Below are 14,312 nucleotides of genomic sequence, written 5' to 3'. Positions count from 1 at the left end.
TACTGCCTCAAGCAAAAAAGGACTGCCCTGAGCCAGCAAGACCCAGAGTGATTGACCCCAACACGTTGCTCTGACCTTCACTGCCTCCCTGTGTATACCTACGTGACCTTTGTCTCACACTTTCTTTATATAAACCTAGAAGTAGCTTCAGCACTTTTTTGTCTAAATGTTTTTATTTGAAACAAATAGTTGCACTGAGCAAGAGCTTACTTTCCCCACTCCAAATTAAAACAGAGTGTAATAGGGGCAAACGTCATTTGGCAGGATAGTTCCAGTACGTGAACATCCTTCTACTCACTGTGTCTGGGGCAACTTTATTCATCAGCAGTCATTCTTACACAAAATATTAACCCCAAAGTACCAATGTCACACAAAAGGAAGTGGTCTTAATTTCATATGTGGGGCTGTATGTTCTATAAGTGCCAAAAGGTAGAAGCACAAACACAACCCACTCTTTAAAAAAAACTAAATAGTTCAAAGAATTTTCCATCCTCCCCCTTACTCCCATAATAAAAGGTAGTGCTGGGTTCTGACACCCAGATTTGGTTTTTATCCTGGCCATTTACAAAGTATTTCCCCATCTGACTTGCATTATTAGGGTTATGGATAAAAGTTCATTCACTTTGAAGAGAGGTGTGTCTACTCCTTCCTCCTCTTCTTGCCTTCATGCTCATGTTCCTTGGGGGGGCTGCTATCCGAGGGTCTTTTAGAGCCACTGTGCTGTTTGGCCTCTTCCAACAACTTGTCCAAACCAAAAGGATCTTCCTCAAACTGAACTGGTCCTTCTCGGCCTCTTTGCCTACGGTCTGAACTAGAAAACTCCTTATTGGGAACAAATCTGTTGGTCTTTATTCTGGCTTCTAGGTCATCACCATACATGTCCTTGTCCAGATTTTTACTGGGCCTGTAAATATTTTGGGCCATATCTTTACCACCTCTCCAGGCTTGATCATAAATGTCGTAAATTTCATCTTCTCCACCTGCAAAACCACTGTCCATACCCTTGGACTGGTTGAAGAGCCTTGGTCATACTGAACTTCATTGGACATCCGCGGATTGGGCACACCACTAGCGATGACTTCACTGATATCTCAATTTTCATTTATCTGTAGTTTTGACCTCTTATCAGGAACTGCCCTGGAAAGATTCTGGTCGTGCTGTCCTCTTTTCACCTGTCATGCCGGATTTCATCCTTCTCACGTGCCTCCCCATCCTCTTTTTCCACATGGGTTTTAATCCCAGCTCTTCTCTCTCTAGCTTTCTGGACCATTTCTCTAAGTTTCTCTTCATGTTTCTCCTTTTCTTTTTGTGCCGTCCTTCTCTCTACTTGAGCACGTATTTCTACAGCTTCATGAGCCTTCCGATCAGCAATATAGAGGGCTTCGGCCAGCTTAGCAAAGTTCTCATTGATGTGAACTGTCTGCAGGCCTCTTCCATCAGCAGCCAGACATTTGTCTAATGGAATTGTATACCCCTTTACATCTTTCCAATTTGAAATACAAGGAGGAATCTTCCATTCTTGTTGCTCCTTCACAGTCATCTTTCGGCTAGGAGAATACATGACAGGTGCAGGAGGAGAAGGTGGTCCTCGGGGAATTTTCTTATTCATCTTGAACCTTGGAGGCTCCACTGGATCTTTCTGCATTTCCACCATCCGAGTAACTCTCTGTTTAGCTCCAGAGTTGAAAGCCACTCCTTGCTGAGATGGTGTGTATCAAATATACTGAGCAGGAGCCAGTTTATCAGCAGCTCAAACTGGCATGGCTGCAGCAACCTTCTGTGATACAGATTTTTCTAAGGCTACTCTTGTCTTTTCTGTTATCTCTTTAATGGCTTCTTCATCAGGTCTTTGCAGATCTGGATCATCTGCATTCATGACTTCCTTGGGAACCAGGTCAGTACCCTTGCTATAAATGACCTTGTCTTTTGACTGTCCTTGCTGAGCAATTGCATCATATTTAATTTTTCCTTCAGCATCCACCTGAATGGCCAGTGTATTTGACATTTTTTTCTTTCATCGCATATCCAGTGGATACTGGGCCTCATGGATCTCTGGAAAAGCATCTCCATTTTGGATGCTAATAATTGAGGTATCCAGCCTTTCCTGTATCTGTATTGGGGAAGTTATCTTCAGGACAAGACCAGTGAAGTCTGTCTTGATCTCTGGGATCTTGCTTTTTCTTCAGCCTTAAGCTGGTCCTGAGATAGCTAAGTCAGTGCAGGTAAAAAGCTGGTGAGGCCATCTTCTTCTGCTTAAGCTTCAGCACTTTAAAGACAGTGTTTGAGACACCAGCCTGCTGTCTTCCCGGTGTCGGCCCCACAGAAATCCTTTCTCGTTTCACCACCACTTGTATCTTTGCCTTTGGATTTTGTCACTGGAGAGTGGCTGAACTTGATCTGTCTGGGGCCCCTGGAGCCAGGTGCTCTTGCACCCCTGCACCTTGCTTAAAATAAAAGAAAACTAAAACTTGGAGGATCCCTGGGTGGCTCAGTTGTTTAGTGCCTGCCTTCAGCCCAGGGCATGATCCTAGAGTCCTGGAATCGAGTCCCACATCGGGCTCCTTGCATGGAGCCTGCTTCTCCCTCTGTCTGTGTCTCTGACTCACTCTCTCTCTGTCTCTCGTAAATAAATAAATAAAATCTTTAAAAAAAAAATAAAAAATAACATAAAAATAAAGGGCACCTGAGGATCCAGGCACTCCTAACTTCAACCTCATATTCTTGTTCCCTCATCCACTGTGAGTTAGCCACAGTATCCAAGTACTTTCCTGCCTTGGGGCCTTTGCAGTTGCTGTCCCTCTGCTAGTAATGCTCTTCCCCAGCTCTTAAGACAGATCCTTCAGATGTCAGTTCAATGTAACCTTCACAGAGAAGACTTCCCTGACCAGCCTTCAAGAGGAGGCCTCCTTTTCACACCCCTACTACCAGATCCCTGTTTATTTCTCTCCTAATATTTCTCACATCTAAAGTGATTGTGGGGGATCCCTGGGTGGCTCAGCGGTTTCGCACCTGCCTTTGGCCCAGGGCGCGATCCTGGAGTCCCGGGATCGAGTCCCACGTTCTCCCTCTGCCTGTGTCTCTGCCTCTCTCTCTCTCTCTCTCTCTCTCTCTATCATAAATAAAAATACATTTTTAAAAAATAATAAAAATAAAGTGATTGTGTTGGGGTGCCTGGGTGGCTCAGTCAGTTAAGCGTCTGCCTTTGGCTTAGATCACAATCTCAGGGTCCTGGGATCAAGTCCCACATCAGACTCCATGCTCAGCGGGGAGCTTCTCCCTTACCCCTCTCCCCTGCTCATGCTCTCTCTCTCTCTCTCTCAAATACATAAAATCTTTAAAAAAATATAAATAGGGATGCCTGGGTGGCTCAGTGGTTGAGCGTCTGCCTTTGGCTCAGGGTGTGATCCCAGAGTCCCAGGATCGAGTCCCATGTTGGGCTCCCTGCATGGAGCCTGCTTCTCCCTCTGCCTATGTTTCTGCCTCTCTGTGTCTCTCATGAATAAATAAATAAAAATCGTTAAAAAATATATAAATAAAGTGATTGTGTTGTGGGGGCACCTGGGTGGCTCAGCCTGTAAAGTGTCTGACTCTTGGTTTCAGCTCAGGTCATGATCTCAGGGTTGTGATATCAAGCCCCATGTTGGACTCTGTGCTCAATGGGGAGTCTGCTTGGAATTCTCTCCCTCTCCCACTACAACCCCCCCCCCCCCCCACCACCTCTCGTGCCTAAATAAAGTAATTGTGTTCAGGACACCTGGCTGGTTCGGTACAGAGCTTGCATCTCTTGATCTCAGAGTGGTGAGTTGGAGCTCCACGTTGGGTATAGAGATTACTCAAATAATCTTTAAAAAAAAAGTGTCTTCATTTTGATCTTGTTTACTTGCTCATTGAGGTCTTCCTTCAATTGTCAGTTCTTCAAGAGTAGGAATCCTACTGCCTTTTTCATTGCTATGTTCCTGACACCCGGAACAGTGCCTTAGTACCTAGTAGATGCTTAAGAAACACTTGCTACATAATGATTGTGCATCAGTTTGAATAAGGGTTACTATTTTAGCTCCAGATGTGTTGTCAAAAGTAGATTCTTTTTCTGATATGAGAGAGGCTTGTAATCTAGGCAGACTCACAAAGTATCTATAAAGCACAGGCAGATTTTTAATATCATTTTCCAAGACTAGGAAGAAAGGGGAAATCACTCAGCCAAAAAGGGGAAGTGGAGGGTTGGAATGTCTCACCACCGAGGAAGAGGAGGATGGGTGGAGTCAGGGCTGCCCTGCCCATGAAGTACATTCATGTGAACGCTGAAGACAGTATACTGACACTTCTCCTTGCCAGCACTATGCATCAGCATGCGTATGATCACATTCTAGGGTTGAGTCCCCTCTGACATCTATAGTGTGAACTCATATACCCAGGAGTTATTCACTGGCAAGCATAGTGGAGGGAGGAGATGAGACCTTCAGTGAACCATGTTATATGAACCCCATTGGCTTTAATGTAATCATGTAGGAGCTGCTAGAGGGAACCTTTTTTTTTTTAAGGAATGTGATTTTTTTTTTTAATTTATTTGAGACAGAGAGTGAGCACACACACAAGGGGAGAGGGCCAGAATTTCAAGCACACTCCCTGCTGAGCCGGGAGCCCTAAAAGGGCTCAATCTCACAACCCTGAGATCATGACCTGATCTGAAACCAAGGGGTGGTCACTTTACCAACTGGGCCACCAGGCATCCCCAGAGGCAACATTTTGAAAAGTATCCTTACTATAGAATAATTCAGTATAACAAAGGATTACCTAATATAATGGTATCTTATCCACTTGGAATAAACCTATCAGTACACCAGCCCCCAGCCACACATATTCTTTCTGGGTGTAGAGGCCACTTTTTGTCAACAGGATTGAACAATGGGATGTAGGAAGGGCCCACAGTGACCCCTTGCCTGAATACAGAAAGACCCATCAGAGGACCCACCTCAAAACATCCCTGAATGACCTATAGATGGGCTACCAACAACCAGGCACTTACCAAAAGAGGCAACATCCTGTCGGCGCCACACCTCCTCACCTTTCCTCTTTAAAAACATCCCCCACCCACTGTCTCAGGTGTAGGTCTCTTCTCTGCTCCCTTGTAGGGGTATTTAGCTAGCTCCTTTGTTCTGCCTCAGGTGAATTCATTCACCTCCCAGCTACCAGCTTACGCCTGATGGAAGTTGCCCAGCATTTGGGCCGGGGCTAGGGTGAAAGACCACCCCAGGTGGTGAGTGTGATGGTCACCTTCTCAGTAAGAATGTTCCTTCTCTTTCTCCCTATCCACTATCTAGACTGTCTGCTGATTGGATCTGGCAATGATCCATTGAGTAGAGCCTGACCCTCAAATTTCAGGAGAGTGAAGGATAGTGTGCACCCTTTTTAAAAGATTTCTTTATATATATTTATATTTTTTAGATTTTAGTTATTTATTCATGAGAGACACACACACACACACACACACAGAGGCAGAGATACAGGCAGAGGAGAAGCAGGCTCCACGCAGGGAGCCTGACGTGGGATTCCATCCCGGGACTCCAGAATCCCGCCCTGGGCCGAAGGCAGGCACTTAACTGCTGAGCCATCCAGGGATCCCCAAGATTTATTTATTTGAGAGAGCATGTGCAAGAGTGGGGGTGGGGGCTGAGGGAGAAGAATCTCAGGCAGACTCTAGACTGAGCACAGAGCCCAACGTGGGGCTTGATCCCATGACCATGAGATCATGACCTGAGCCCAAACCAAGAGTCAGATGCTTAACCCACTGAGCCACCCAGGTGCCCCCCATGTGCACTCTTGCTGTGGGAGCAAGTGGCACCAGGATCAGGAATCTTAAAATGGAGACCTCCCTTTCTGGGCATAATCTTCCCCGAGGGATGCCATATTAAATTACTACAAACTGAGTGTCTTAAAACAATAAACTTAATTATTCACAGTTCTGGAGTCTGAAAGTCCAAAATGAGGCTACCTGCACAGCATGGGCCCCCAGAAGTTTCTGAGGAAGGCTTCTACCTGGCCTTTTACATCATCTGGTGTCCCCCAACATTCCTTGGCTCTCCATCTTTCCTCTGTGTATGTCTCTATATGGCTTCTCCTCTTATAGGACACTGGTCCTTGGGGTTAGGGCCCACCCTAATCCAGTATTATATCTGGAAAGATCATATTCCTTTTTTTTTTTTAAAGATTGTATATATTCATTTGAGAGAGAGAACGAGAGCAGGGGGAAGGGCAGGGGCAGAGGCAGAAGCAGACTCTCCCCTCCACCCCCAACAGGGAGCCTGACTCAGGGCTCCATCCCAGAACCCTGATATCACAACCTGAGCCGAAGGCAGACACTTAACCTACTGAGTCAATCAGGCCAGGCACCCCTGGAAAGATCTTATTTCTAAATAAAGTCACATTCTGAGATTTGGGATGGGAGGGGCATGAGTTTTGGGTGGACACTGTCCAAACCATTAGACTGTTTATAATCATGTATTTGGTGTGTTGCTGTTCACACTCTTGCTCTAATTGGTTATTGGCAAGTTAGCAAGCCCTAATGTGTGGATCCTAAATATGATTACGGTACATACTGGCCCTTGCCACCTCACCATTGGACTATAGGTTTAACGCTAGTATTTTGACACTGTTAGGATGTGAGCTGGCCTTCAGTGGGTTGCAAGCAGCATTTAATAGCTGATATCAATAAGAAGCTGTGACAAGGGTGCCTATGTGGCTCAGCTGGTGGAGCATGCAACTGGTGGTCTTGAGGTCATGAATTCAAGCCCCATGTTTTCTTTTTTTTTAATTTTTCTTTATTTATGAGTCATAGAGAGAGAGAGAGAGAGGCAGAGACACAGGCAGAGGGAGAAGCAGGCTCCATGCACCGGGAGCCTGACGTGGGATTCGATCCCGGGTCTCCAGGATCACGCCCTGGGCCAAAGGCAGGCGCTAAACCGCTGCGCCACCCAGGGATCCCTCAAGCCCCATGTTGAGAGGAGACTTTATTTAAAAAAATAAGAAGCTGTGTCCAGAACTGAGATATAATTTACAAACATACTTGCTCTACAGTTCACACCCTGTTACGCATATGCTTTACAACAGACCTGATTAGTACCAGAATCATAACAAATAAGCATATTCCTTAAGTTTTTGATAATGTTGAAGTGTATCCAATCACCAGGGTTATATCAAGACTCCCATAAAATGTCCATGGCACAGAGTCTTGCCAAGCAGGAAGACAGAGACATAGCTCCATCCATTGCATTTTTTTTTTTTAGATTAAAAAAAAATGTTTTGTTTTGTTTTTAAGTAAGCTCCACGCCTAGTGCAGAGCCCAGTTCAGGACTTGAACTCATAACCCTGAGATCATGACCTGAGCTGAGATCAAAGATCAGATGCTTAACTTACTGAGCTACCCAGGTACCTCTTTTTTTTTTATTTTTTTTTATTTTTATTTTTTTTTAATTTTATTTTTATTTATTTATGATAGTCACAGAGAGAGAGGGAGAGAGAGAGAGAGAGAGAGAGGCAGAGACACAGGCAGAGGGAGAAGCAGGCTCCATGCACCGGGAGCCCGACGTGGGATTTGATCCCGGGTCTCCAGGATCACGCCCTGGGCCAAAGGCAGGCGCCAAACCACTGCGCCACCCAGGGATCCCTTTTTTTTTTTTTTTTAAAGTAATTTCTACATCCAGTGTGGGATTCAAACTCACAACCCTGAGATCAAGAGCCACATGCTCTACTGACTGAGCCAACCAAGTGCCCCTGTAGGAATATATCGGCTGTTTGAATAGCTCTAGGGTGTCAAGATAGTTGGTTATTATGTAATTTAGACCAGTTATTTTGCCAGAACACTGTTCCATTTTCTATTTATTTCACCCGGGGCTATGTTTAGGTGTTTCCTTAGTAACCCATTAAACTTTTTTTACCATTCCTGCTGCTGTAGGATTATGAGGCATCAGATTTTCTTCTTCTGGCCTAGACCCATGCACTTACTGTAAAGTTTGTTTCCTAGTTTGATTCTGTGACTAGGGAGGTTCCATAGATACTAGTGTCTGTATGTGTGGCATCGTGGCTGTAGCATCTAGGTAACCCCCAGCCCTGAGAAGTACCCACTACAGCCATTTCTGTTCTCCTGGTGACCCAGTCCTGGCTTCAGCATATCCTATCTACCAGATTATCTTCTGCTAGCTCTTCAAATTGTGTGCCCCTTTAACCTTTAAAAAAATTTTTTTTAATTTAAATTGAATTTGCCAACATATAACACCCAGTGCTCATCCCATCCAAAAATATGGAACACGTCATGAATTTGTGTGTCATCCTTGTGTAGGAGCCATGCTAATCTTCCCTGTATCATTCCAATTTTAGTATATGTATGTGCTGCCGAAGGAAGCACAGATGCCCTTTTTTCTATTGTCAACTGACACAGAAAAGGCTGGCAGATTTGACAATGTTTTAGCATGTGCGGTTTTAGGACTACCTTTCTCCCTTCATCCTTTAATTGACAAATTTGTGCCCAACTGTCCATCTGTTTGGGGAACCCATCTAGCTACAGTGTTGTCAATTAACCATTTTCAATGTTATACTTCTAGTTCATTTATCTTTTCTTAAAAAAAGGATTTTTATTTATTCATTCATGAGACACACAGAGAGAGGCAGAGACACAGGCAGAGGGAGAAGCAGGCTCCCTGCAGGGAGCCCGACATGGGACTGGATCCTGGGACTCCAGAATCACGCCCTGAACCTAAGGCAGATGTTCAACCACTGAGCTACCCAGGCATCCCAATTTGTCTACTTTCTTTTTCTTTTTCTTTTTCTTTTTTTTTATGATAGTCACAGAGAGAGAGAGAGAGAGAGGCAGAGACACAGGCAGAGGGAGAAGCAGGCTCCATGCACCGGGAGCCCGACGTGGGATTCGATCCCAGGTCTCCAGGATAGCACCGTGGGCCAAAGGCAGGCGCCAAACCACTGCGCTACCCAGGGATCCCTATTTTTATTTTTATTTTTATTTATTTATTTTTTTTTTCTATTTTTTTTTCTACTTTCTAATTGTATTTTGCTTAGTGAGTTTTACCTTTCTAGGTGCTGAGACATCATCTCCTGTTATGTAAGATTGGCTAAACCTGATGTATGTTCTTCCATATTGGTTTTCTCCCTACTGATTGTTTATTAGACAATTATTATTTTATTATTTTTTCATTTGGGGCACCAAAGTATTAGGCCATTGGCTACTGCCCATCGGTCATAATTCAAAATAACTTCAGGATGTCCTTTGCATACGTTCTGACTTACTGGCAGTTATACTGATTTTATTTATTTATTTATTTATATTTTTTTTATACTGATTTTAATTCATCATATTGAGCTGCCTCACCTGCCCCTCTGCCTGCCAGGTTTCTCCTGTGGTTGCATTTAGGGCTGCAGCCTTCCACTCGTCTTGTGGTATGAGTGAGGAGGCACTCCTTTCCTCGGGCCATCACATGGCCTGTGCCCTCGTGTCAGCTCAGACCAGGAGGGTGGCGGTCCAGGTCTTCCCCACCCTCTCTGCTCATGGGGCAAATCTAGCAAAGGCCGAGATGCTGTCTTCTCAGTGGAGGACCTTGCTTTGTCCTTTTTCTTATGTATCATTTCCATTTAGGTGAATAGGACTTTGTGCTACCCACTTAGTTTGGTCAGCACTGAATCTAGCTCATACCAAGAGGAGTTACTTCGTTCTTATTTTGGGGCTATCATCAGTTCCACTATACCCTGTAATGCAAGGAATGTAACCAGTATTCCTTTTTGTTAGGTTAGATTTTTTTTTTTTTTTAGATTTTATTTTTAAGTAAGCTCTACGGTCAATGTGAGGCTTGAACTCAACCCTGAAATCAAGAGTCCCATGCTCCTCCGATTGAGCCAGTCAGGTGCCCTGTCCCCTTATTTCTATCGGGTTAATTTTCTGTATCAGAAAATTTCTTTGTCCAGTAGGCTGAAATAGTGCTATGCATGACCCTCAAAGTCTAACCCAGAGTGACCAGGCAACATGACCATGAGTCACTGAAATCTCGTTTTCTTTTTATTTTTTAAAGATGATATTTTCTGGATTGGTGCCTATTGGCCTATGTTGTATGACTTACATTTTATTTATTTAAAAAATTTTAAAAGTTTTATTTATTCATGAGAGACACAAAGAGAGGTAGAGACCTAGGTAGAGGGAGAAGCAGGCTCCTCAAGAGGAGCCTGACGTGGGACTTCATCCCAGGACTCCAGGATCGTGACCTGTGCCAAAGTCAGATATGCTCAACCACTGAGCCAAGTTCCCTCTTGTTTTCTTTAGTACAGGTGCTCAGGATGATGATGTTGTGCTGCCCTCTTTAATTCATCTAAGGACCTGTGTTGTTTGATCCTGTGGGAAGTCTTGGGCTTTTTCTCTACTGATTTGACATTTTGTAAAAGAATATTTAGCATGGAATCTGTTTTCCCCGATAGTCAAATAATCCTATCAATTTTAGGTTTTGGGTTTTTTTAAATCCTAGACTATGTCCTTTATGTATCTATTGATTCTGATGTGATGCTCCCTCTAATGACTAGATTTTACCTAAAATGTGAACTAAAAACCTTTTTTTAGGCTTCTTTTTTTTTTTTAAGATTTTATTTATTTATTCATGAGAGAGAGAGAGAGAGAGAGACAGAGACACAGGCGGAGGAAGAAGCAGGCTCCACACAGAGAGCCTGATGTGGGACTCAATCCAGGGTCTCCAGGATCATGCCCTGGGCTGCAGGCAGCGCTAAACCGCTGTGCCACCAGGGCTGCCCCTAAAAAACTTAAAAAAAAAAAATTCATTGGAGAGAAAGCGAGTATGAGCAGGGGTGAGGGACGGAGGCAGAGGGAGAAGCAGGCTCCCCGCTGAGCAGGGATCCTGATGTGGGGCTCAATCCCAGGCCTGAGATCATGATCTGAGCTGAAGGCAGACACTTAACTGACTGAGCCACCCAGGCATCCCTGAATATCTCAGGATTTTTTCTGTTCAACTTATTGTATGTTTTCTCTCTCTCTAATTATGATATCATGTATGTAATCATGTAAAAGAGAGTTTAACATTCTCAAATCCCTGCAAGTACAAGACTATTTTATTTCATGTCCCTGGACTAATTTCTGAAATATCTATCGTTTTCTTTGCACAAAGTGGCCTGGTGATCTGGAGGTACTGGTATTGCAAAAAAAAACATGTTATTAGGATCTGTGGAAGACGTGTGTTTTCTTGGATATGTAGAGACCTTTTCTGGAATTGGATGAGGGCTCCCCATACATTTATCTTGTAATTTTGTACATATGGTTTTATTTTGCGCATTATATTTTACTTTTATTTCTATTTCCGCTGTCCCTATGCATCTTCCTTCCAGCCACACCAATAACTTGTAGGGGCTCAGGTCTGCCTAATTATACCTTCTTTTCGAATCCTGTAAAAATGATTGCGATCTCATTATCTCATCCTCGGGTTCTGTAGTGTAGACGATGAATAAGCTTGGCCAATATCTGGGTAACCAAAAGAGAAAAACTATCTCCTCACATAACTCAATATCGAGAAAGGTTTCTTAATATTGTTGTCATGGAATGAGCGTGGATTTAGACGTCAGAAAGACCCTAAATTCTGTCCCTTTGGGCTGGCTATTGAACCTGAACACCTGCTTGGCTTTGGGAGATGTGAGCCTGCTGTGACCAGAAGGGGGCACTGTCCCAGTTTGCCCAGTAAAAGCTACAAGGGAGGAGGGAAGAGGGAGGAGGGAGGAGGGCAGGGTGTGTGTGTTTGGGGAGGGGGGCAGGCTCTCCCAAGCCTTCTCGGATCTGTGCCTGCTTCCTCTTCTGCTGAGAACACTGCGGAGCCTCTCTCCACCTGCTGAGGTCCTGTTCAGACTTCAGATTTCAGGTCAGAGGATCCCTCCTCTCGGCAGCCAGGCCGCTTCTCCATTTCGTCGCTACATACCACACCTCTACAGAGTACTCAGCGCCTGAGTGGCTTAGCTCCTTCATCTGAAAAATGAGGCTGGTCCTCATACCTAGGTCCTGTTACTACTTTGAAGAATGAATGAACAGACACATGAAAACAATGCCTGGCGAACAGAAAGCATTTGATAAATTATGATTAATTTATTGTTAATAATAATTTTCGTTTGTAATAATGATCATTTATTCATTTTATTAACACTTGCTCATTTTATTATTCTCTGCCTTCTCTGCCCTGGCTGAAGCTGGCTTCACCCTCTCTGTTCCCACAGCCCTGGCTCTCATAATGCTGAGTTGTAGTTTTGTTTTGCTTGTCTGCTAGGCTCTGAGCTGCTTAAGTGCAGAAGTGTGTCCTTTACCACTGGACACCAGCTCCTAGCACAGGGCCAGGCACTTTAGGACTTATGAGGCCAAGGCACGTATTAGGATCAAATTATGACTCAAGGGATGATGTAATAAGAAGAGAATTGGGGTCTGGAGCTCTAAGAGAATGGGCAGGCCTAGATCTATCTCCTGCCTCCTGGGCTACTTTCAAGGCCCTAGGCTTGGATTTAGATCAATGAATAGTTATTTACTAGTAGCTTATCAAACTGTAAGCTGCAAGAAAGAATGACAGATGAGGGGCGCCTGAGTGGCTCAGTCGGTGAAGCGTCTTCCTTCTGCTCTGGTCATGATCCTGGGGTCCTGGGATTGATTCCCACTGCAGGCTCCTTGTTCAGCAGGGAGCCTGCTTCTCCCTCTGTCTGCCACTCCTCCTGCTTGTGCTCTCTCTATGACAAAAAAATAAAATCTTAAAAAAATTTTTTTAAAAATTTCTTCATGAGAGACACAGAGAGAGCGAGAGGCAGAGACACAGGCAGAGGGATAAGCAGGCCCCATACAGGGAGCCCGATGTGGGACTCGATATCCCGGGTCTCCAGGATCACATCCTGGGCCAAAGGCTGTGCTAAACCGCTGAGCCACCCAGGCTGCCCAATAAAATCTTAAAAAAAAAAAAAAAAAAAAAAAAAAAAAAGAATGACAGATGAGATGTGACACCCTTAATGCAGAAGCAGCAGCCCATATTCCAGATTCACAGAGGATCTCAGGGAAAGAGCCCTTAGAAATGATTCAGTCTTGCTGACCCATTGGACAGAAAAAGGACACATCAATTGAACAGGACACTTACCCTTTTCTACAGTTACCTGAACATGTAGGGAAGATATCTAGGACTCAGACCTGAGATGCGGAGCCCCTGGCTTCGGATGGAGCTGCCACCAGTGCCAGCCTCCAAGTTGAAGGGCATCCCAAGGCCACCCAACCGCCGGTTTCTAGGATGCACAGTGAGGTTCCTCGTCCTTGTATTGGCTTTGACTGCCCCCTAGGGGACATTTTTCTTCAGACCCATGGGTGCATTCCTCCAAGAAAAAGGGTTGGGGCCCTGCCCAAGCCTCCTGGTTATCTTCTCTCCTCTGTCTCTGCTCACTCCCATGACAGACTCACCCTGTTGTGTGGCTTTACACACCATCCACACGCCAACTGCTTCCCAAACTGTATCCCCAGCCCTCACTACCCCCCCCCAAACTCCAGAGAGCCACTTGTCATCTCCGCTGGGAAGTCTAACCCTTATCTCAATCAGAATGTGTCCAAAGCTGAGATCCTCATCCTCCCCATCCCAGTTATGGCAACGCCATTATACCAGATGCCAGGCTGAAGCCCACGGTGCCATCCCTGACTCATCTTTCCTTCACACAGAAGTCCAACCTGTCAGCAAATCCAATTGGCTGCACCTTCAAAATATATCCAGAATCTGACCACCTCTTGCCATCCTGCTTCAGGCTACCATCATTTGTAGACTTATTAAAAATGGCCTCCTATCTGGTCCTCTAGTATTTGGTTCTGCTCAGTGGTTCTTGTCTCATTTGGAGAAAAAGCCAAAGTCCTGGGACGTCTGGGTGGCTCAGCGGTTGAACGTTTGTCTTAGGCTCGGGACGTGATCTTGGAGTCCCGGGATCAAGTCCCACATCAGGGTCCCTGCATGGAGCCTGCTTCTCCTCCCTCTGCCTATGTCTCTGCCTCTCTCTGTGTCTCTCATGAATAAATAAATAAAATCTTAAAAAAAAAAGCCAAAGTCCTGACAATGATGACTTATTGATCTAACTCATCTCCTGTCACTCTCCCCATCACTGCATTCACTCCATGCTGTTGTTGCCTGTATCGGGCATGCTCCTGCCTCAGGGCCTTTGCACTTGTTTTTCCTCCTGCCTAGCATGTTCTTCCTTCAAATAACTACATGACTGGCTCCCTCGACCTTCAGATCTTCACTCAAAAGAACCTTCTCCATGAG

The 14,312-nt window shown here is 44.8% G+C and overlaps 1 non-coding gene and 1 pseudogene across 1 annotated transcript; both read right to left on the bottom strand.

Moving 5' to 3' along the window:
• Window positions 1–639: 639 nt before the first annotated feature.
• On the bottom strand, window positions 640–13,271 carry LOC100688249 (annotated as a pseudogene).
• LOC119870604 lies at window positions 8,288–8,398 on the bottom strand. Its single transcript, XR_005356255.1, has one exon. It is a non-coding gene; the product is annotated as a U6 spliceosomal RNA (small nuclear RNA).
• Window positions 13,272–14,312: the final 1,041 nt, after the last annotated feature.

Source organism: Canis lupus, chromosome 2 (genome assembly GCF_011100685.1).
Source record: "Canis lupus familiaris isolate Mischka breed German Shepherd chromosome 2, alternate assembly UU_Cfam_GSD_1.0, whole genome shotgun sequence".
NCBI classification, from domain to species: domain Eukaryota; kingdom Metazoa; phylum Chordata; class Mammalia; order Carnivora; family Canidae; genus Canis; species Canis lupus.
The sequence above is the reverse complement of the archived record's forward strand: the minus strand, read 5'-3'. Positions and strand labels throughout refer to the sequence as shown.